Source organism: Podarcis raffonei, chromosome 9 (genome assembly GCF_027172205.1).
Source record: "Podarcis raffonei isolate rPodRaf1 chromosome 9, rPodRaf1.pri, whole genome shotgun sequence".
Taxonomy (NCBI): Eukaryota; Metazoa; Chordata; class Lepidosauria; order Squamata; family Lacertidae; genus Podarcis; species Podarcis raffonei.
In genome coordinates this window covers 980756-1000587 of record NC_070610.1, presented here as the reverse complement: position 1 = coordinate 1000587, position 19832 = coordinate 980756, and the positions used below count along the sequence as shown (strand labels likewise).

Below are 19832 nucleotides of genomic sequence, written 5' to 3'. Positions count from 1 at the left end.
GGAAACCTACTCCCAGGTGGTATCACATATGACTGGGCATAGAGGATTGAATAACAAAACATTTCTCCAAAGTAACATTGAATAAAACTGTGCACACAGAAAGCAAGATTTCATGGGGGAGGTGTCTAGGTGAGCCTTCTCCCTGAGGTGTCAGCTTTCTGTGCGCAGAGAAACATTCATGCATAAAATCTCCAATCTATAGTCACCAGTGGTTGAGTCCAGGAAAAGTTTAACCTCCCTATGTAAGATTAATACTATTGCTACAAGTTTGTCATGGCCTTTGGCTAGAACAATAAACTTAGGAAATATAATATATTAGATTGGTGTGAACTGAGTTTCTCTTGCTGTAACTAGATGAGACATTGATTCCTGCATTCCAGGGGGTTGGACTAGATGATCCTTGGGGATCCCTTTCAACTCTATGATTCTATTAGCAACTTGTGATCACCTGTCTTCTTTCTTTAGGAAGATTAAAGAGCTTATCTTCTTGGAGTGAGGCTGTTGCTTCCTGAATTGGGTTCACTTACTTCCAGGGGCATCACCTGCCACATGACCCAAACTGATATGTGAAGTCAGGGGCGTCTTACCCATAGACATTAGAGGTGTGGGGCACCAGGGCGCCAGATTTTGGAGGGCGCCACAGGCTGAGTGTCTGGGAAGGAGAGGCAGGGCGCGCTCCCTTCCCCGCTCTGGGGCAGCCCAGTCCCCTCCTCTCAGCTGCCCATCAGAGCGCGCTGTGTCCGGCTCAGGGAAGCCCCTTTGCATCCCCTCCCGCTGGGGCTGCCTGGGTGCCTGGCGGGTGCAATCGGGGGCGGGCACGGGTGGGGCGGGCGTGTCTGTCCCGACCATCTCTGGCCACATCGCTGCCTGCGCGCCTCCCTGCGGAGTCTGCGAGCGGAGCAGGGAAGCGCCCTGCACAATCCCGGCACCGAGCAAGGGTGGGACAGCCGGCGAGCCACCTGATCTGCTTACTGGCCCTCCTGTCGTGTGGACTTCCCTGGATGGGGGCAGGTAAGGGGTGCTGGGCGCTTAGAGGGAGGCTTCACGGAAGGCCACCTGGGCTGCGATCCGGGCGCCTCTTACTTACGTGCAGCTCATGTCGGACCACGCGATGCAAATGAGCCGGACCGAAGTCCCCCCCCCCTTAAAAAAGGTCAACAACTCTGAGAAATGGGGGGGGCCACCGGAGAGATATTTGCACCAGGGCGCCGGATATGCTTAAGACGGCCCTGTGTGAAGTCATCCTATTTACTATCTGATCCCTTATTGGCTGAGATTGTCTATGTGGTGACCAGTCAAGGAAGAAGATGCCGTGAATATAAGAAGAGCCTGCCAATGGCTCATCTAGTCCTGTGTCCTGTTCTCACCGTGGCCAACCAGATGTATGTGGGAAACCAGCAAGCAGGATTTGAACACAAGAGCACACACCCCTCATGTCTTTTCCAGCAACTGATATTCAAAGGCATAGAGCCTCCAGCACTGGAGGCACAGAATAGCCATTCTGGCTAGTAGCCATTAATCACCCTCTCCTCCATGAATTTGTCTAATCCTCTTTTAAAGCCATCAAAGTTTGTGGCCATCGCTGCCTCCTGAGGACCAAGCTCCTTCGTTTACCTATGTGCTACATTAGAAAGTACTTTCTTTTATCTGTCCCAAATCTTCCAACATTCAGCTTCATTGGATGTCCATGAGTTCTAGGGAGGAAACTAGGAGCAAAATAGCTGCAGAAAATAAGTATAATGCCAGCAAAGATTTGCACTATTTAGGCTTTGAGAATCTGCAAAACATGGATCACGGAGCATAGATCATAGATCACAGAAGAGGAGGGATTGACAAGGGGCTCATCACCAGCAGCAGGTGCCTAATGTTGCTGACCCTTGGCACCAGCGCTGTCTGTGAATGAATGGGCAAAAGCTCATTCTGCTCCTCACTGCATGCAAGGGAAGGTGACTCAAAGCTCTCTTTCACGGTTAGCATTAAACAGTGTTTGTTGTTGCATCCAAACACAGCAAACAATGGCTTGTTCAAATCAGTTAGTTAACTAGCCAGTATGTCAACATTCAATCTTGCTGGTCCAATCCTCTCACTTGCTGGCAAACTGAGCTTTGATATCTTGGTTTGTTAACCAACAGAAGTACTCTCTCCACCATGTCTGATTGCACCAAAGGGGGCAGTTCTCCCTGGTAGAGTGCCCAGAAGTAGTGATACTGCAGCTTGCATTAACTCCCATGGCTCCCACCACACTGCTAGCAGAACCAGAGGGTTGGCAGGTTGGCACACAAAAAAAGGAATAGATCTGGCACCCCTGATTTAAAGCTCTGCTTGGGAAAACATTTCAATTCCCCTTTACAATAATTTTGACAGGAAACCCAAACCAATAAAACATTTGTCACAACCCTAGTTGACTTTTAACATGCGAGTGTTGCACATGGGGCGTGTTTCATGGCTTATTTTATCTGCACGCAAGTCTGAGAGGGGCTGTTCTGCAGAACTCGGGGGGGGGTGCTGGTTGCATCCCCTCCAGTTCAGTGGCATTTTCAGTTCTGACTGCAATCAAGGCCTATTTGCAGGGAGAGGCGAGCTGATTGCAGAAAACCTTTTCCCTCCTTCTGTCAAAAGGTAATCAGGGCTGTCAACATTGACAGCAGAACCATCTGTTTGTCAGAAGAGATCCTCTCCTGCCCAGTAGCCTCATGCATACAGCATCAAATTGGGGTCATCATGTTCAGGCTTTCAGATCTTTGATGTTAAAGTAGGAATTATTCCAAGGAGTGCTTCACAAACATGCACACATTTCCTTGGGAGAAGCCATGGCACTTAAGCAATCTACGTTTCTAGAGTCAATGTATGACTCTGCCCAGAATCAGAACTGGATTAGATATCTTCTTGGAGAAAGCGGAGGAACTCTAGCACTGTCATATACAGGGACTATGCAAAGTCAGCACACTCTTTTTCTTTTCCAAGTGACACAGTAGATCACCAGGAGGTTGGTGATTTGAGACCCCCCCTCTCCTGGGATGGCTGTGAGCAGGATTCCTGCATTGCAGGGGGTTGGACTAGATAGCCCTCGGGGTCCCTTCCAACTCAATAATTCTATGATTCTTCTTAAAAGTTTTCTATTTACATATGTTTATCTATAACATAACAAAATATAACAACAGGTGTTAAATATAATAAAAGTAGAAAGGGATATCTAGAGCTAAATATATAGGAACAGATTTCTGTACCCAAAGAGACTCCATTTCTTCATAAAGACATTATCTTGTTACCTGCTGAGTAAGCATACTCAAGGCTGGATGGATTCGTCAAGGCTGCCAATCCAACAGACACCTCACCTGGAAAGCTTGCAGAGAATCCAGTGCAGCCCAACACAACACCCTACCCCAAGATCCAGAACCCCTCCTGCCAACCCCGGGACTTGGGCAGCAGAGCCAGCCTGAATCCAAGCTGAAACCTGGACTTGAAGACACAGCACATATCTCACAACATCAGCTGTTCCATCTGTGAGTCCTACTTGAGTGGAAGAAGCTGCCACTAAGCTTGCTGGGTCCTATTGGCATTCCAGGAATGTTTGGGTCAGCTGCAAAACCTCAGATTTACTACCTGGATGTTCCTAATGCCGCAGCTCTTCCTAACTGGCTCTCTGTGCTCTGGCTCCTAGTTGAACAGCTTCCTTGTGACATAAGCATTTTTAGCTCAATTTAGAGTCATTTTACCAAAATTATTGGTTAGGTCCAGAGATGCGTGAATGGAGAACCACTATGCAATGGGGCTCTCCCCCTCCTCCTCCTAGGGATGGACTGGACGGCTGAATTATGTCCTGTTTCACTCACTGAATGCATAGCTCAGGCCCATTCCATTGGGTCTTATTCCATCCTGCCCCATTGTCCTCATTTTGTACATAAAACACACCATTGCCAAGGCTTTTCGGTGCATTCACTGGCAAAATATGCACTTTGTATGCACTTTTACATAAAGTAATATTTTTGTGCAAACCATTTGTGCACTGGGAATGCACAGCAAAATCCAACAAAGTGTACAATCCAAATAGGAGTTTTTGCAAGTTTGGAAGGATCAGATCAGGCCAGTCCACTTTGAAATGCAGATTGGATAGACTTTTCCTCAATCCCTACCTCCTGCAGCACTGTGCACCCTGCAAAAAGACATTCCCAATAATCTCTCACTGCCTAGAATGTGACATGGGGTGGGGACCTACAACTGGGGACGTGATGGAAATTGGGAACTCTGTTGGACTCCAGTACTAAAATCTGAAATGCAATCTTTTAATGAAACATCCTCCAAAAACTGGGTTCTTTCTGCTGTCATGAGGTGCTCCCTTGCCTCACCTGCCAATGGTGTCTTATTTGCTCTCTGAACTGCTCTATAAATATGTATTTTTCATGAGAGAAAAATGGTAATCATGTCCCATCGGAAAACACAGATGCCACCCTGTGCCATGTTGTTCTGCAGCAGAGAAGAAAGTGGAAAGTAACACAGAGACTTTTGATGATGTTTTTGAGAAAATAGGTGTAGGTTGTGGTCCGGGATACAAAACGGTAGCCAAGCTGCAAAAACACTTTGCACTGCCAGCAAGGCCAAGCATGCAATAGAGGAAAACAGTACCTTATGGGGGAAAGAAGTGTGGAAATACTACCAAATTAAGATATAAACTGCAAGTTGGGTTGGGTTGCTTTTGTGTGACAAAAGGTGGTCATACATTCTGTGCTGGATGAAATCAAAACCGCCCCCTGCCCCCCGCCAACACAGCATTCTGGTTAAGACACCATGGCTAATCAGGTAACAAGCAGGGCATGAATCACCAATGTGTGATGCCCAGGGATAGAATGCCTTTTAGCATGGAGGTTCTGTTAAGTTGCTGTGGATTTATAGCCATATTACTTCTCCTGCATGAAATAGACAAACCTGACTTTAAAACCCCTGAATTTAGCAGCCACCACAATGTTAATATTACTTATCAGATTCCACCATTTTCGACACTGGTACAAAGCAGGGATGACCAGTTTCCCACCAGGCCACCCTCCCACCACTGCAATATCCTCTTTCTGAAGGCTCTACCCTTCACAGTCTCCTGGAGTGTCTCTACCTGGTTAGAAGATGCCCTTGAAATCTATTCGCGACTCTTTATTGTCTTACAGCCAGAGTGCTGCAGCTCTTAGAGTGTTGGAATGGGTCCTGTGAGACCTGGGTTCCAATCCCCACTGAGTCACGAAGCTCACTGGGTGGCCTCGAGCCAGTCATTGCCTCTCCACCTAACCTACCTCACAGGATCAATGAGGAGGGGGAGAACCATAGACACCATCTTGAGCTCCTTGGAGAAGGCCCTAAACAGATAAATAATGATGGAGGCTAGAGAGGGGTGTGTGAGCTAGCCCACTGTACAAAGTTTGTTCCACCCCCTTTTGCCTCTGGCCCCAGACACCACTAGAATGTGGCCCTCAGATAATGCTCATGAGAGAAAGTAACCTCTTTGGCCTAAAAAGGTCATAGTGCTAGAACTTGGGCAGTGGTGGAGTTAGCTGCATGGCGCCTGGAGTGGCAGCCATGCCGTGCACCCGGGGAGGGCGGTGCAAGCTGCGTGGGGGGCGGTGCGATCCACCGTGCGGAGCAGTGGTGGCTTGGCAATCCGTCGAGTGTGATGGCAGGGCAATCCACCACATTTAACGGCGGTGGTGGGGCAATCCACTGCGCACGGGGGCGGTGGGGCAAGTCACCCATGTTGTGCCTTTTTGTCACCCCCAAGGGATGACACCCAGAGGGAGCCCCCCCTTCCTATGCCCCTGAACTTGGGGCCACCCAGGAAAGCTGAATCCTGGAAGATTCAGGGCACTGCACATCATTAAACCATGGAACTCCCTCCCACTGGAGGGGGTGATGGCCACCAACTTGGGTGGCTTTCATAGTGGCTTAGAGGATTTCATGAAGGATACAGGTATCAATGGCTACTAGACATAAAAGTCCTGTACGCTCTCCAGTACTGAAGGCAGTATGTCTTTGTAGATCAGTTGCTGGTAATCACAAGTGGGAGAGCATTGTTGCACTCAAGTCCTGTTTGCACTCAAGTCAGGCTCCCCAGGAGCATCTGAATAGCTACTATGAGAGCAGGATGGCTCTAAAAGAGGATCAGACCAATTAATGGAGGAGGAGCTGTGCTCTGACTCCACAGTTGGGGCAGCAAGGCTTCTGAGTACCAGTTGTTGGAAATTGCAGGAGAGGAGAGGGGTCTTGCTCTCAAATCCTGCTTGCTGGATTCCCAGAGGCATCTGGTTGGCCACTATGCAAACGGGATGTGGACTAGAAGGGCCATGGGCCTGATCCAGCAGGGCACCCTTTAAAGTCTGCATGTTCTCTTATCAGCATTGCAAGTTACTGGAGTCAGAAGGGACTTTTCATCACACATGAAAACAGACGTGAAATGAGACAAGTAGCTGTAGACCATGCCAAGGCCTTTCTCCTTTCCATTAAATTGCTATAGAGACCCAACCCAAATCGCTCACACAAGAGCTTGCACAAGATCTGCTAACATTGCAAACAAGAAGTAAATGAAACAGCAAGTCTGTAGAAAACAAGCCAAAAAACTATAGCTCTGAAACAACCCTGTTGCTGTAAAGGTCACTGATAATGCCATCCACTCATCTGGCCCAGATATCATCCCTCTTTGGTCTTTCACATTTCTTTATAGGCTCCAAATGTCCTGCTTGTTCTTTATGTAAGCCACACACCTCCGTGAGCTCCTGAGGGCAAGTTTCTGCTCTGTTCTAGCTGGGTTAGATGCCTCACATCACCATCTGCCTTCTGAACTTTCAAGAAGGTGTGTCTGGATGCTGAGAATCCAAAGCCTTGGGGGCTGATCTTGGAGCTGACGAACCCCCCTTTTCATCCTGAATCACATCAGCATCTTAACTGAATTATCCATCTGACATCCTTCAAGATGTGCAGAGTGAGAAAGGCACATCCCGTGGATGTAAAATAAACACATTGCAGAAAGTTTTGAATTGCATTCCATGTAAAGAATGATCCTCTGCATGTGCTGAAAGAATGAACTGCATAAGCAAAAAATGGTTTGTGGACTGTTGTTCCTTGTATGTTGCTTTGGGACTTTTTTTTAGTGAGACAAGTATTTCATATTCACAACAATCTCAACCAGCAAGTGGCAAACCACATTTTTAGAGCAGGACAACTGCACAACTTGTGACTCGCACAGAAATAATAATAATAATAATAATAATAATAATAATAATAATAATAATAATATAATAATAATAATAATAATAATAATAATAATAATAATAATATAATTTGAAAAAATTTAAAAAATTATACTCTGCCCATCTGGCTGGGTTTCCCCAGCCACTCTGGGCAGCTTCCAACCGAATATTAAAAACAGTACAGCATCAAACATTAAAAACTTCCCTAAAGAGGGCTGCCTTCAGTTGTCTTTTAAAAGTAGGATAGTTGCTTATTGCCTTAACATCTGATGGGAGGGTGTTCCACAGGGCAGGCGCCACTACCAAGAAGGCCCTCTGCCTGGTTCCCTGTAACCTCACTTCTCGCACTGAGGGAACCACCAGAAGACCCTTGGCGCTGGACCTCAGTGTCCAGGCTGAATGATGGGGGTGGAGACACTCCTTCAGGTATACAGGGCCGAGGCCGTTTAGGGCTTTAAAGGTCAGCACCAACACTTTGAATTGTGCTTGGAAGCGTACTGGGAGCCAATGAAGGTCTTTCAGAAAGCCAAATTCAGCTCATTACTGTAGCTCAACAAGTGTACAAGAACCCTTTCATTGGTTTGTTAAGATTCTGATGGACCACCATATGTTGCTGGTGAGACACATTTGACTAGATTGGTGAGCAGTTTTGCAGACCTGGGTGCTGGTCACCACATAGAAAAAGATTGCTTTGATCTTACTAAGGCCTCATTCACACTATACATTTAAAGTGCCATGATACAACTACAAACAATCATGGCTTCCCCCCAAAAAATTTGGATTGTTTGAGGGTCTCTTCACAGAGAATTTTTGGTGTTGCAGCTCTGGGAGGGGACTAGGAACCCCCTAACAACTCTCAGCACCCCTAACAAGCTCCAGCTCCCAGGATTCTTGCAAGGGAAGTGGAAGCCATGAGTGTTTAAAGCAGCGTAAGCATGCCCTAAATGCATGGTGTGAATGCGTCCTGAGATGTGTGATGAAGTTATTCAGGAGGGCAACACCAACACAAAATTGTAACTGGGAGAAGGAAACAGTCTATAGCACTTACTGATGACAGAAATCTGCCCAGGACCTTCTGTGTAGAGAAGAAATCTGTGAAAGAACAAAAGAGGGGAATGGATAAGGAAACAGACCATTCACAGGATCAAACATTTCTCACCAACATTTTAGGAAAGGGGAGTGTCTCTCTATAGTTCTCCAAGTCTCAGACCAGGGATATATGTGATAAACACAGAGGACCAGGCAGTGGTAAGCAGAGCTGGCCCACCTACATGGCAGGGGGAAGCACCTGTCACAGGCAGTGCAGGCGTAAGAGGCAGCACTCCTTCCAGCCACCACTTCCTCCACCACCACAACGCCCCTTTCACCAGTGAGAGGGAAGTGTTCTGGCATGCAGCATTGCCACCCACCTTCCCTTGGGATTGAAAGATGAGCAGCAGGGCCAAGATTGGCAAGAAGGACTTTGTGGTCGAACTCCTTGTTTGATGCAGGAAATTTAGAGCTGGAACATGCACAGCTCAGCCTTGACTGGAAAATCTCCAGTGATAAAGAGGCCAGCAGTCCTCTGGGCCACGCAGTCCGTTGCCGAACTATGCTTACCATAAACCCAAACCTCCCCTATGTAAATTAAGCCTGTTAGAGTGAGTCCTAACCTCTGGGACATCAACAGGGAACAAGCTGCTGCCCTCTTCTGTGTGACAGCCCTTCATGTATTAGTCATGTGCCCTCTAAGTTATCTCCTCACTAGTTCCTTCAACCATTCCTCAACAGACTTCTTTTTCAATATCACGGATCCTCAGTGTTGCCCTCCTTTGAACCCATTTGTCAGGGAACTGACATCGGAGCCAGTAGTGGAGGCAAGGCTCCCAAGCGATGCCAGAGAAGGGCCCAGCAGGGAGAGAGGGAACTCATCAGCTGGGGAAGGAAATCAGCGTAACACCAGGGAGAAAGGGGGGCGGATGGGGGAATCGGAGAGGGGGCTCCAGGACTCTTCACCGGAGACCAGCGGGGAGAGCACAGGTCCTCCGCTACCCACACCCACCCTGCGCAGAAGACTTCCGCGCAGGGAAAGTAGGCGTAGACTTGGCATCAAAGAACTTCTTTGCTGGAAGAAGTTCAAGAAACGCCCACTGACGGATTCTGCTAGCGACTGAAACAGCCACAAAGTGAAGGGCTGTCCAGCCAGGAAAAGGTTTAACCAGGCAACCTAGCCAGGAGTGGCGGCAACTTACACACGAGGAACCCCATATAACCATTACACCGTTGTTAAGCTTTCAATGAATCCTCACCAAGAACACATTTGCAAAGGCCACTGCTTACTAAGAGGCAGGTGTGGCAAGGAATTATTAGAGGTTCAGGACCTTATGGCAGAATCCCAATGCATTATGGATTCCAGCTCCCATCAGCACTAGTGAGACTGGCCAACGGTCAGGGACAATAGGAGCTGCAGTCCAAAATCATGTGGCAGGTCACAGGTTTCCCCATCCCTGGATTACACAGTGACTAGACAGTTACAGAAGGACTGGCAAGTAATGCATATAATGTTGTGTATGCCTATGAATTATATTCTTGCTGACACTCAGGTCACTGCTGTAATGGCCCAAGTGTCCACTCCCATTTTAGTAATGTAGGCACAATGTATGTAACTAGAGCCATATGCAAAAGACCCCTCAAAAAATATTCACATGGTGGGTTCAGAAATTGGAGTGGGGCATTTCTCTGCATTCCTCCAGGGGGAGGAGAAATTATCTCACAGTTTCTGAGGGGGTGGGATTCACCATTAGCAACAGTACCAGGATTGTTTGGGTTGGGGGTGTCCCACAGCAGCAGCAGCAGCAGCAACCGGAGGGCATTTCCTGTTCTCTGCAATGCCCCAGACCTGAGATCATTTTGGGATTCAGGGCATTGTGTGGACATGGGGTGTAGGCAATGGCTGTTGCCCCACACAAACATGATGGACAATATTCAGAGAAAATTCTGCAAATTGGCCTTCTTGTGGGGTGGGATGAGGAAAAAAACCCTCATACATTTTTCCAGAAAAATGAGAACTTTAGATTCATGCACAAATCTGCATATATTGGTGTGCGTGTTTTTTAAAGCAATGTTCTCAGTTCTCTGTATGAATAAGACAACCTATTAGTCACCCACAATATGGTGCAATTGCCAAATGTTTCTGTTTTCCTGTACTAGCTGGAGTGGGGGGTGGGGAAGCAAGCAAAAAAAGGAAAAGAAAGTGTAGAAATATTTCTTTTAAAGCTCTAGAGAAGAAAAAATGTACTATAGTTAGAAAAGGCACTGTTGACAGCTTAAACTTTTACTCCTTTTTTATAGCTAAGGGTGTGTGTGATAATGACTAAGGTTCCCATCATAAGCCCATTTGCTTGAGAGTTTAAGGCGGAGAAACTTATGAATGGCGTGCTCAGGATTGCATTGTAAAAGGGTGACATGTTGGAGCAGGATTGAAGATGCAATGGGCCTCCAGACCTTTTAGGACTTCAACTCCCATGTGCCCCAAGCCAGAAAGGCCAGTGATCAGGGATGATAGGGGTTGAAGTCCAACAACAGTGCAAGGGTCACTTCTTTCCCATCCCTGTGAAAGGAGCCTATAGAACTAGAAATGGTAAAGTGGGGGGTCAACATGATGCCCCTCCAGGTGTTATTGATCTTCAGCTTCCATCAATCTTGGCCACTGGTCATGTTGTCCCACAATGTCCATAGTGTCCCATGTGGACTCCCTTGTTGTAAAGAATGCGGGCAGGGATGATGGTCACACTCTCTCACAATACTATCCCTTGAGATTGCCCATTTAAATGGTTGGCTGTAGATTTAGATTAGAGGCAAAAAGCATTCCTTCAGACAATGCACAATTAATTAAAGAATTTGTTGCCCAATTTACAGTTTGGTGGTCAGGCATAACCGTGAAGTAGTAATGATCTTTTGATGATCTATTCATCATGGTGGCTTTATGCAACCTCCATCTCCCATGTGCTGTGGAATATCAGTAACATGCAGTGGTGCCCCCCCCCACCTGGATAGCTTTAAAGGGAGAGAGCCCAACTGTATTCCAGCTGCTTGGAATCCCAAGTGGGGAAAGTGCCATTACACTGATGTCCTGCCTCTGGGCTTACATAGGTTGGTCCGTGTAGGAACAGGATGAATAAGTCTTGCACTCATTTCCTAGTTCTTCCCCAAAAGCATTTTCTGTTGAGTATTGTTGGTCCTGGGGCTTCCCATAAGATTCTGGCCACTTTGGGAGCAGGAGAACATGGGACTAGATAAGCCTCTCATCTGATCCAGCAAGGCTATTAGGTTCCTAATCCTTTGTTGTCTTCAGGCCAAACTAAATTTTAACCAAATAGGTACATAATGTTATGAGGCTTTAAAACAACAACAACAACAACAACAACAACAACAACAACAACAACAACAACAACAACAAACACCTTTATCCCTCTCAATTAAAGAGGCTGTGAAATAGACTTCCTCTATACAAATTTGAGTCAGGAGAGTATGCTTGAGTTCTTACACACACACACACACACAGAGAGAGAGAGAGAGAGAGAGAGAGAGAGAGAGAGAGAGAGAGAGACCCTTCCACTTTACTTAGCACCCATAACCTTAAAGTGGGATGCTATTTGTCACGGAAAGGAATGCCACTAGCCCTTTGAACTACTTGTGCCATTTCATGGTAGTCTTTGGTCAAGAAGTACCTCCAATGTGGGATGAATGTCACTTAATGGGGAACATTCACATTGTCTCAGTGTTGCTCATGTCACCATTTTTCTCCTCCTGTTCTGCTCTCTCTCACAGCTCTTGGCTTCATTTGTTAGTGGCTATTGCTTCATTTGCCCACTGTCACAGAGCAAGTTGGTGAGTAAAACTCACAATTCAAAGCAGGGCCGTCTTAAGCATATCTGGTGCTGTGGTGCAAAGATCCCTACGGCTCCCCCGTTTCCCCCCATTTCCCAGAGTTGTCGACCTTTTTTAAGGGGGGGGACCCAAAAGTTGTTGACCTTTTTTTTAGGGAGCTGACACCACGCTTACACAGAAATGAAAATAAAATGAAATAAAATGAAAAGGCAGAAGAAAATCTAATGAAGTCCTCAGTTCCAAAGCAAGACTCATTCAAGACTCAGCAGTTCTTCTAATTCATCCTCATGATTCAAATCACCACATATCAAAAAGTTAAAGCAATCACCAGTTTGCTGTTCTTTAAATAAACTAATAAAGGCACAGAGAATGAAGTTCCTGGCCAATTGGTGTTTAAGTACGAAGCTGACATTTTCAAATGTTGTGGGGGGGGGGGATAAAGCAGTGACATCCTGAACCTAAAAAGGACCCAAAACTTGGGTCACAAAGGCTGCAGCCCTAACTGCACTTACCTGAGAGTAAGCCCTGTTGAATCTAACAGGGCCTTACTTCTGAGTAGACAGTAGCAAGACTGCAGCAAGAAACACAGTTGGGAATTAGGGCTGTTTTAAGTCTCAGCCAGAGGAAAATATAATATTGGAGATTAGGGAGAAAGGAATATGAATAGATTGGGGGGAGGGGGCTGACGAGAGACCAAAAACCACAGGTAGCAAGATAAGGCACACTTTCTGGGGAGCAAGTCTCGCACACAGTTGCTTGGGGCGAGGACTGCAGAGGGACCATAGTTGTGCGTGTGTGTTTTTCAGAAAAACGTAGAATTGGAAGGGACCCTGCAGGTCATCTAGCCCAACCCCCTGCAATGCTTTTTAGCTTGCATTGATCCCAGAAACCTTCAGTGCCTTTTTTTTTAGTTGGATAGGCAATTAACAGGCTTGTTTCACAAATAAGGGAGAAGGAGGGTTGCTGGCTTGGTTTGGTTTGCCTTTGTTCTAGTTTCTAGCATGTGCTTAATACCGTAGTTTCAGGCTGTGAGCCACCCTGATATCTATGGGTGGAGGGCAATAGTAGTAGTAATGGTGATGATATTTTTTGCAGGGCTTGATATTTTGCAGGGTGATGATATTTTTTGCAGTGGGTGATGGCCAGCTGCTGGAATGAATGGGGTCGGTGCTAAATGGTCTGGCTTGCTTTACAATCCTAGGGACCCTGTTGGGGGGGCAGAGAAGGAGCCCACCCCCCAAGAAGAAGAAGAGCGATGGGAGGAGGCTTCCCTTCCACGGGATAGAGTTGCCCGTAACATTAAACACTGGGCACAATTCCAGGGAGAGAAAGAAACCAGGGCAGCGGCTGCTGCTACTCATGGCTGGGGCTCAATGTAGCTGAACAGGACGGGCAAGGGGACCCTGCAAGTAGGGCTGCAAATCCAGCTAGGAGGCTCCATAGCCAGAGGAAGAAAGGGGGCGAGTGGGGGGGCCCTCTCTTCTTCTTCTTCAATAATAATAATAATAATAATAATAATAATAATAATAATAATAATTTATTATTTATACCCCGCCCATCTGGCTGGGCTTCCCCAGCCACTCTGGGCGTCTTCCAAAAAAATATTAAAATCCTCTAATACACCAAACATTAAAAGCTTCCCTAAATAGGGCTGCCTTCAGATGTCTTCTAAAAGTCTGATAGTTATTGTTCTCTTTGACATCTGGTGGGAGGGCGTTCCACAGGACAGGTGCTACTACGGAGAAGGCCCTCTGCCTGGTTCCCTGTAACTTGGCTTCTCGCAGTGAGGGAACCGCCAGAAGGCCCTCGGCGCTGGATCTCAGTGTCCGGGCAGAACGATGGGGGTGGAGACGCTCCTTTAGGTATACTGGGCCAAGGCCATTTAGGGCTTTAAAGGTCAGCACCAACACTTTGCATTGTGCTCGGAAATGTACTGGGAGCCTTCTTCTTCTTCTTCTTCTTCTTCTTCTTCTTCTTCTTCTTCTTCTTCTTCTTCTTCTTCCTTCCTCCTCCTCCTCACACTCCATTTCCCCCTCACAAATCACCTGCCCCCCTCTTCCCACAAGGCAGGCAAGAGAAAGAGAGAGAGAGAGAGAGAGAGAGAGAGAGAGAGAGAGGGAGAGTTGCACGCCAGCCAGCCATATAGTTGGCAGGGTGCAGCTTCCATCCTAAGCCCCTGCAGGGATCGCTCTCCTCCCACAGAGGCTTGGGAAGGAAGCTGCATGCCCACCAGCCATATGGTTGGCAAGGCGCAGCTGGCAGGCATGCAGGGAAAGGGGAGGCCACCGGCAAAGCCGTGCAGCTCCCCCACTTGCTGGGGCGCCCCTGAGAGGCCCGCGCCCTGGCGCAATGAACCGCTAAGCCCTATGGGAAAGACGCCTCTGGTTCAAAGCTGGAGCTAACTCTTTATTAGCAAAACATGATCTTCACAGATTTGGCTGTGAGCACTGAAACTCATGCTCTGTAGGTCCTACTCCATGAAAACAGTTACCAAGACTAAAAGTCCCCAACTCCCCACAGCCATCTCGGCCTCCTCTACTCCAGGGCTTCTTGCAAGTGATCAGAGACTGCTCCTGCATGTGGCCTGTCTTTGCTCCTCCTGTTTCATACCTTTTCTGGTTCTGGGAGTCAGGGAGGGAGGGGGGTCCTCCCAGAAACTCTTCATTAGCCTGACTCATCTCTGCCGCTCAGCCTCCCTCCTCCCATTCACCTGCTTCAGCTTCTGCCCCAGATTCTTGACTTCTCTCTGCCATAGACTCTCCCAACTCACTGAACTCTGTTACCCCTTCAGCTTCCAACACCTCCTCTTCCTAGTCTTCTCCCTCTTTTCCCTGAGACCACTCATTGTTGTCCCACCACCACTCCCCAGGCTCTGTGCCTTCTTTCAGATAATCCTAATCTCAGGGATGTGGGTTCAAACCCTTAGATGCTTATAATTATGACAGCCCCTGTAGCCAGCTGGATTATACAACAGCTTGGGCAAATGAGGGCCACCAGCAGAACAAAATAAGTTACCAAACAGAAACTGAGATAATGGTTGGGGAACCAAACTGAGCATTTGAGGGGGCGGTTCTTTGATTGCACTAAATGTGCTACTTGAATATGGAGAACCATTGTTATTCTGTGTAGAATTGCTTTAAATCAGGCATAGGCAAACTCGGCCCTCCAGATGTTTTGGGACTACAACTCCTAACAGGACCAGTGGTCAGAGATGATGGGAATTGTAGTCTCAAAATATGTGGAGGGCCGAGTTTGCCTATGCCTGCTTTAAATATTGTGCCACCTCCTGCTTTCAGCCAATGACACCACTCTGAATGGAGAACTATCTATTTGCAGTGCCAGCAGGGATCCAGCAGCCCTTCCTTCCCTTTCCAGTCCTCCCACATGAAGCCCAGTTGGCAGAGAGCCAGGGAAAGGGAGTGCACAGAGATGAGAGGGTGCCAAGAGATGCTTCCCCTGCCAGGTGGCAGTGTAATCATGTTAGTGCAAGGAAATAAACCTCTTTCTGTTCTGCTCTCCTTCCCTACCAGCCCTCCTCTTGTCTTCTAACACTGGGGCCCTGTTAAATTCATTAAAATTGATCTCCAACCAAAATGTAGGAGGTAAACTCAATATAATCAACTCACTCTCCCCGCTTGCTGGGAGAGAGAACACTTCTTTTTTCCCATGCAAAAAAAGGGAAATAAAGCTATGCAGACCCATCCATGATGCCTCTGTCTTCCAACCCTAGAAGCATTCCATTCATATCCTTCCCTGGCAGGCAGGTACATCCCCACCTCTCCTTGCCTCTAATTTCCCTTATTAATTTTCTAACTATTATGGTAAAGAGAAGAAAGCTCAGAAGAAAAAGAAAACAGAACAGTTCATTGTCTCCCTCTCCCCAACTTTGTACAGCAGAGAGAGAAGTTAGAAGGGGGTGGGGATCTGATCTTGCAAGGACACCAGCAAGATTGAAGCTAAGAGCCCAGCCTTCTTCTGTCTTACCTATCCTGCTCTTTTGGGACGCTGGTGGTGCTGTGGGTTAAACCACAAAGCCTAGGGCTTGCCGATCAGAAGGTTGGCAGTTTGAATCCCCACAATGGGGTGAGCTCCCGTTGCTTGGTCCCTGCTCCTGCCAACCTAGCAGTTCGAAAGCATGAAGTGCAAGTAGATAAACAGGTACCCCTCTGGCGGGAAGGTAAACGGCGTTTCCGTGCGCTGCTCTGGTTTGCCAGAAGCGGCTTTGTCATGCTGACCACATGACCCGGAAGCTGTACACCGGCTCCCTCAGCCAGTAAAGCGAAAGGAGCACCGCAACCCCAGAGTCAGTCACGACTGGACTTATCCGTCAGGGGTCCCTTTACCTTTTTATCCTGCTCTTTTAAGCCTCAGGGGTTTCAGGGGAAGCAGATAAAGTTTTGTCCACTCCAGTCAGGACCATGGACAGCTCTTCAGGAGGTTCAGCTAGTTTAGCTAGAAAAAACGCTGTCTAAGCCAAGGATCAAGATCAGCCGGTAGGACCTTCCATGCTGGTAATTCCAATCACCCTTGTGAGAGTTGTTTGCAATCCTGTCCACACCAGGGCCATGGCTGATTCTGCAGCTGCATGCTCCTATGAGGCTATGGAACAGGAGAAGTGGCAGGTGAGCTATCCCCAGAGACTGATCGTCTGCTTGCCAATCCACTGCTGCATGGGAATTCTACATATTGGAAGGTGCTGTTATCTTGCATTCTATTTTCCATAAATATTAACATTATTTATTTAGGTGAATGACTTAATTCCCTTTGGAATTTCCACAAACACTAGCCCCCTTGGTATCAGGTTTGATGCACCAGGAAGTATCTCTCTGATGCATGAAAGAAAGACCAGCCATTTCTGCCAGAAGACCTTGGGATAAGGGGTGTGTGTGTGTGTGCGTGTGCGTGCGCGCGCAAGAGGGGAGAGGGGGAGAGGGAGAGAAGGAAGGAATGGAGGAAGGACAATGCCCCCAAGTGAATGTTCAGTCCCACTGTATGAGCCACTCCATGTGCATCCATAATCCACATTCTGCCCCTGATCTACCTGCTTATGACTCCAGTTTCAATTACTGGGTTCTGACCCAGCTCCACCCATGACTTTCTGTCTCATCTCTGTTCCTAAATCACCAGTTTCTGCCTTGGCATTGCCTGCCTTGGCTGCTCCCCACACACTCTTCCTGCTTGGTGTTCTATGGACATCGAGGGTTGTCCATAGTACAGCAGGGATGGGGAACCTTGACCCTTCAAGTGTTGCTAGACTCCAGCTCCCATCGGTCTCAGTCAGCATGGACAAGGACCGGACAGTAGGAGCTGTTGTTCAGCAAAGCCTAGAGGGCCACAGATTACAAATTCCCCATCACTGCCTTACAGGTAGGACCTAGCAGAGGTGTGTTTACTGCCCCCTTCTTAAAGCCACCCATCCCTAAAGTATCTCATGTCCCCCTCCCTCTGCATAAGTAACTGTAATAACAGAATGCTAAAATTACGTAAGTGTTTGGTCTGATCCAGCAGGACTCTTCTTACATTGTTCAGAACAGGAAAAAGATATTTTTTGCAAAAGGCTTGTACTGGAAGCCACAAAAAAGCTGTCCATTTTCACCTCCTCCTCTCAAGATGTTTCTGACTCATATATCACTCTATGCTAATCTATGTAAAGGAGCTACAGTGAATCTGGAAAACTATAAATAATAGTGGGGAGAAAAAGCCTCATAAATACAAGGGATGGTGGAATTTACAGCACCTTCCTGGGCGGCATCTCCAGGTGTTTCCTATTAAACCATTGAGCTTGTTTGCATAAGTATTCCTTAGACAATAAAGCATTCTTCACCATTCCAGGACTGACTCCATAAAAAGAGGCTACAATGGGCCTGCTATATTCAATCAATCAGTTGTAAAGATGATTGACTGTTCTGTTCCATCATGAACTCCCCAGGGTTATTAGTGGTTGCTGCGCATGCCAGCAACAGCTTTTGCCAGCTGGGTCTGGGTTTGTTTGCTTGCTTCTCACACCATGGCTGGGGAAATAACTCTGAGCAGAACTTCATTGAAACTCCACGTTGTAGATCAATCTTCCCCAACCAAGTGCCCTCCAGATGTTGTTGGATTACAAGTCCCATCATCCCCAACCACTGGCCAAACTGGCTGGGGCTGATGGGGCTTGCAGCCCAAAGTGCTACTATTCTCGTGTTCTGTTTGTTAGCTTCCCAAAAGCATCTGATGGGCCACTGGGAGAACAAGATGCTGGACTAGATATAGGAATTTGGTCTGACCCACCAAGGCTCTTCTTATGTTCTTAAGCCTGTAATGGGATTTGGTATCACATGGGTTCTTTCCCCCTACACATACCTTGCTACTGATTTTAAATGTGGGCAAAGGCTGTTGATGACTGTTTTAGGCAGCAAACCTATACACACTTACCTGAACTCAGTGGGACTTACTTCTGAGAAGACATGGGAAGGATTGTGCTGTTAGCTTGTCTTTTTGCTGCTGGTATATTTCTACCCTTTCTAGTAGGTTTTCATTTTATTAAATCATGCATTGCTATTTTAATGATGTTGCAAGCTGCCTTAAAATGTGAGAGGTGGGATATAAATATTTTAAAATTAAACAACCCAATAACAACTACACACAAAGAACTCATACACATGAATTTTGAGCATGACTTTTTCAGCATGTGTAGAACAGCTACAGGTGCAGTAAAAGACACACATGCACAGTTATCATGCATGATGACCTACACTTGGTTTGCACACAAATTTCTTGCTGCATTACAGCTCTCTGTAGATATTTGTGTAATCTTTGGGGAAAAGCTGTAGCTCAGTGGCAGAGAACATGCTTTGTATGCAAAAAGTGTTAAGTTCAGTCCCTGACATCTCCAAGTCAGGCTGAGAAAGACTCCTGTCTGAAAGCCTGGAGGCAATGCTGAGCCAGGCAAATAAGTGGCCTGATTCCATAAGACACGGCAACGAAAGGTGTTCTTTTTGGCAACCATCACAGATCTACAGTAAACTGGTTTAGAGGGCTGCCCAAAGGGGAACTCTGGAAGCCATAATTTGTGGAGGGAGTCTGGTTTGGGGAGGGAGTCTAACAGTGCAAGCTCTAGGTTCTTTGTGGGAAGAACTTGAGCATGACATCATCGGTGGGCCTCCTTCTCTTAGTGTTCCCACTTCTTCCCCATCACTATCAGTGCCACTGGCAAGTTATTTGACCTCACTCTGAGCCAATGAAGCTGAATGTTGGAAGGATCAGGACAGACAAAAGACAGTACTTCTTCCCACAACATATGGTTAAACCATGCCATTTTTTGCTCAAGAGGCAGTGGTGCCCATCAGCCTTGGTGGCTTTAAAAGAGGATTAAACAAATTCATGGAGAAGAAGGTTCTCAGTGGTTACCGGCCACAACGGAATGTTCTCCTTACAGTGTTGCAGGCTTGCTGGGAATAAAAAAATGCATTCATGCTCTGCTTTCAGGCTTCCCAAAGGCATCTGGCTGGCCTCTGGGAGGACAAGGATGCCGACCTAGATGAGCTTTTCACTTGTTCCAACTGGAATCTTCTTATGGGTTCAATTCACACAAAAGCCCATCTCCATCTGTTTACTTTTGTCACAGCTCCCATGTTTGCAGAAGGCAGTGACAGTGAGGATCAGACAGTGCCCTGCTGGATCAGACGAAGCATCCATTTCGCAACCCATTTGCAATATCCTGGTCCCAACAATAGTCAGCCAGATTCTTCTAGAAAG

The 19832-nt window shown here is 47.1% G+C and overlaps 1 protein-coding gene across 1 annotated transcript in view; it reads right to left on the bottom strand.

The window, feature by feature from the left end:
- Window positions 1-19832, bottom strand: part of LINGO1 (leucine rich repeat and Ig domain containing 1) — a 666023-nt gene that overhangs the window by 374144 nt on the left and 272047 nt on the right. The window contains exon 2 of the mRNA XM_053402992.1: window positions 8275-8318. The gene's annotated coding sequence lies outside the window, so the exon portion shown is untranslated. The remainder of the gene's footprint in view (window positions 1-8274; window positions 8319-19832) is intronic.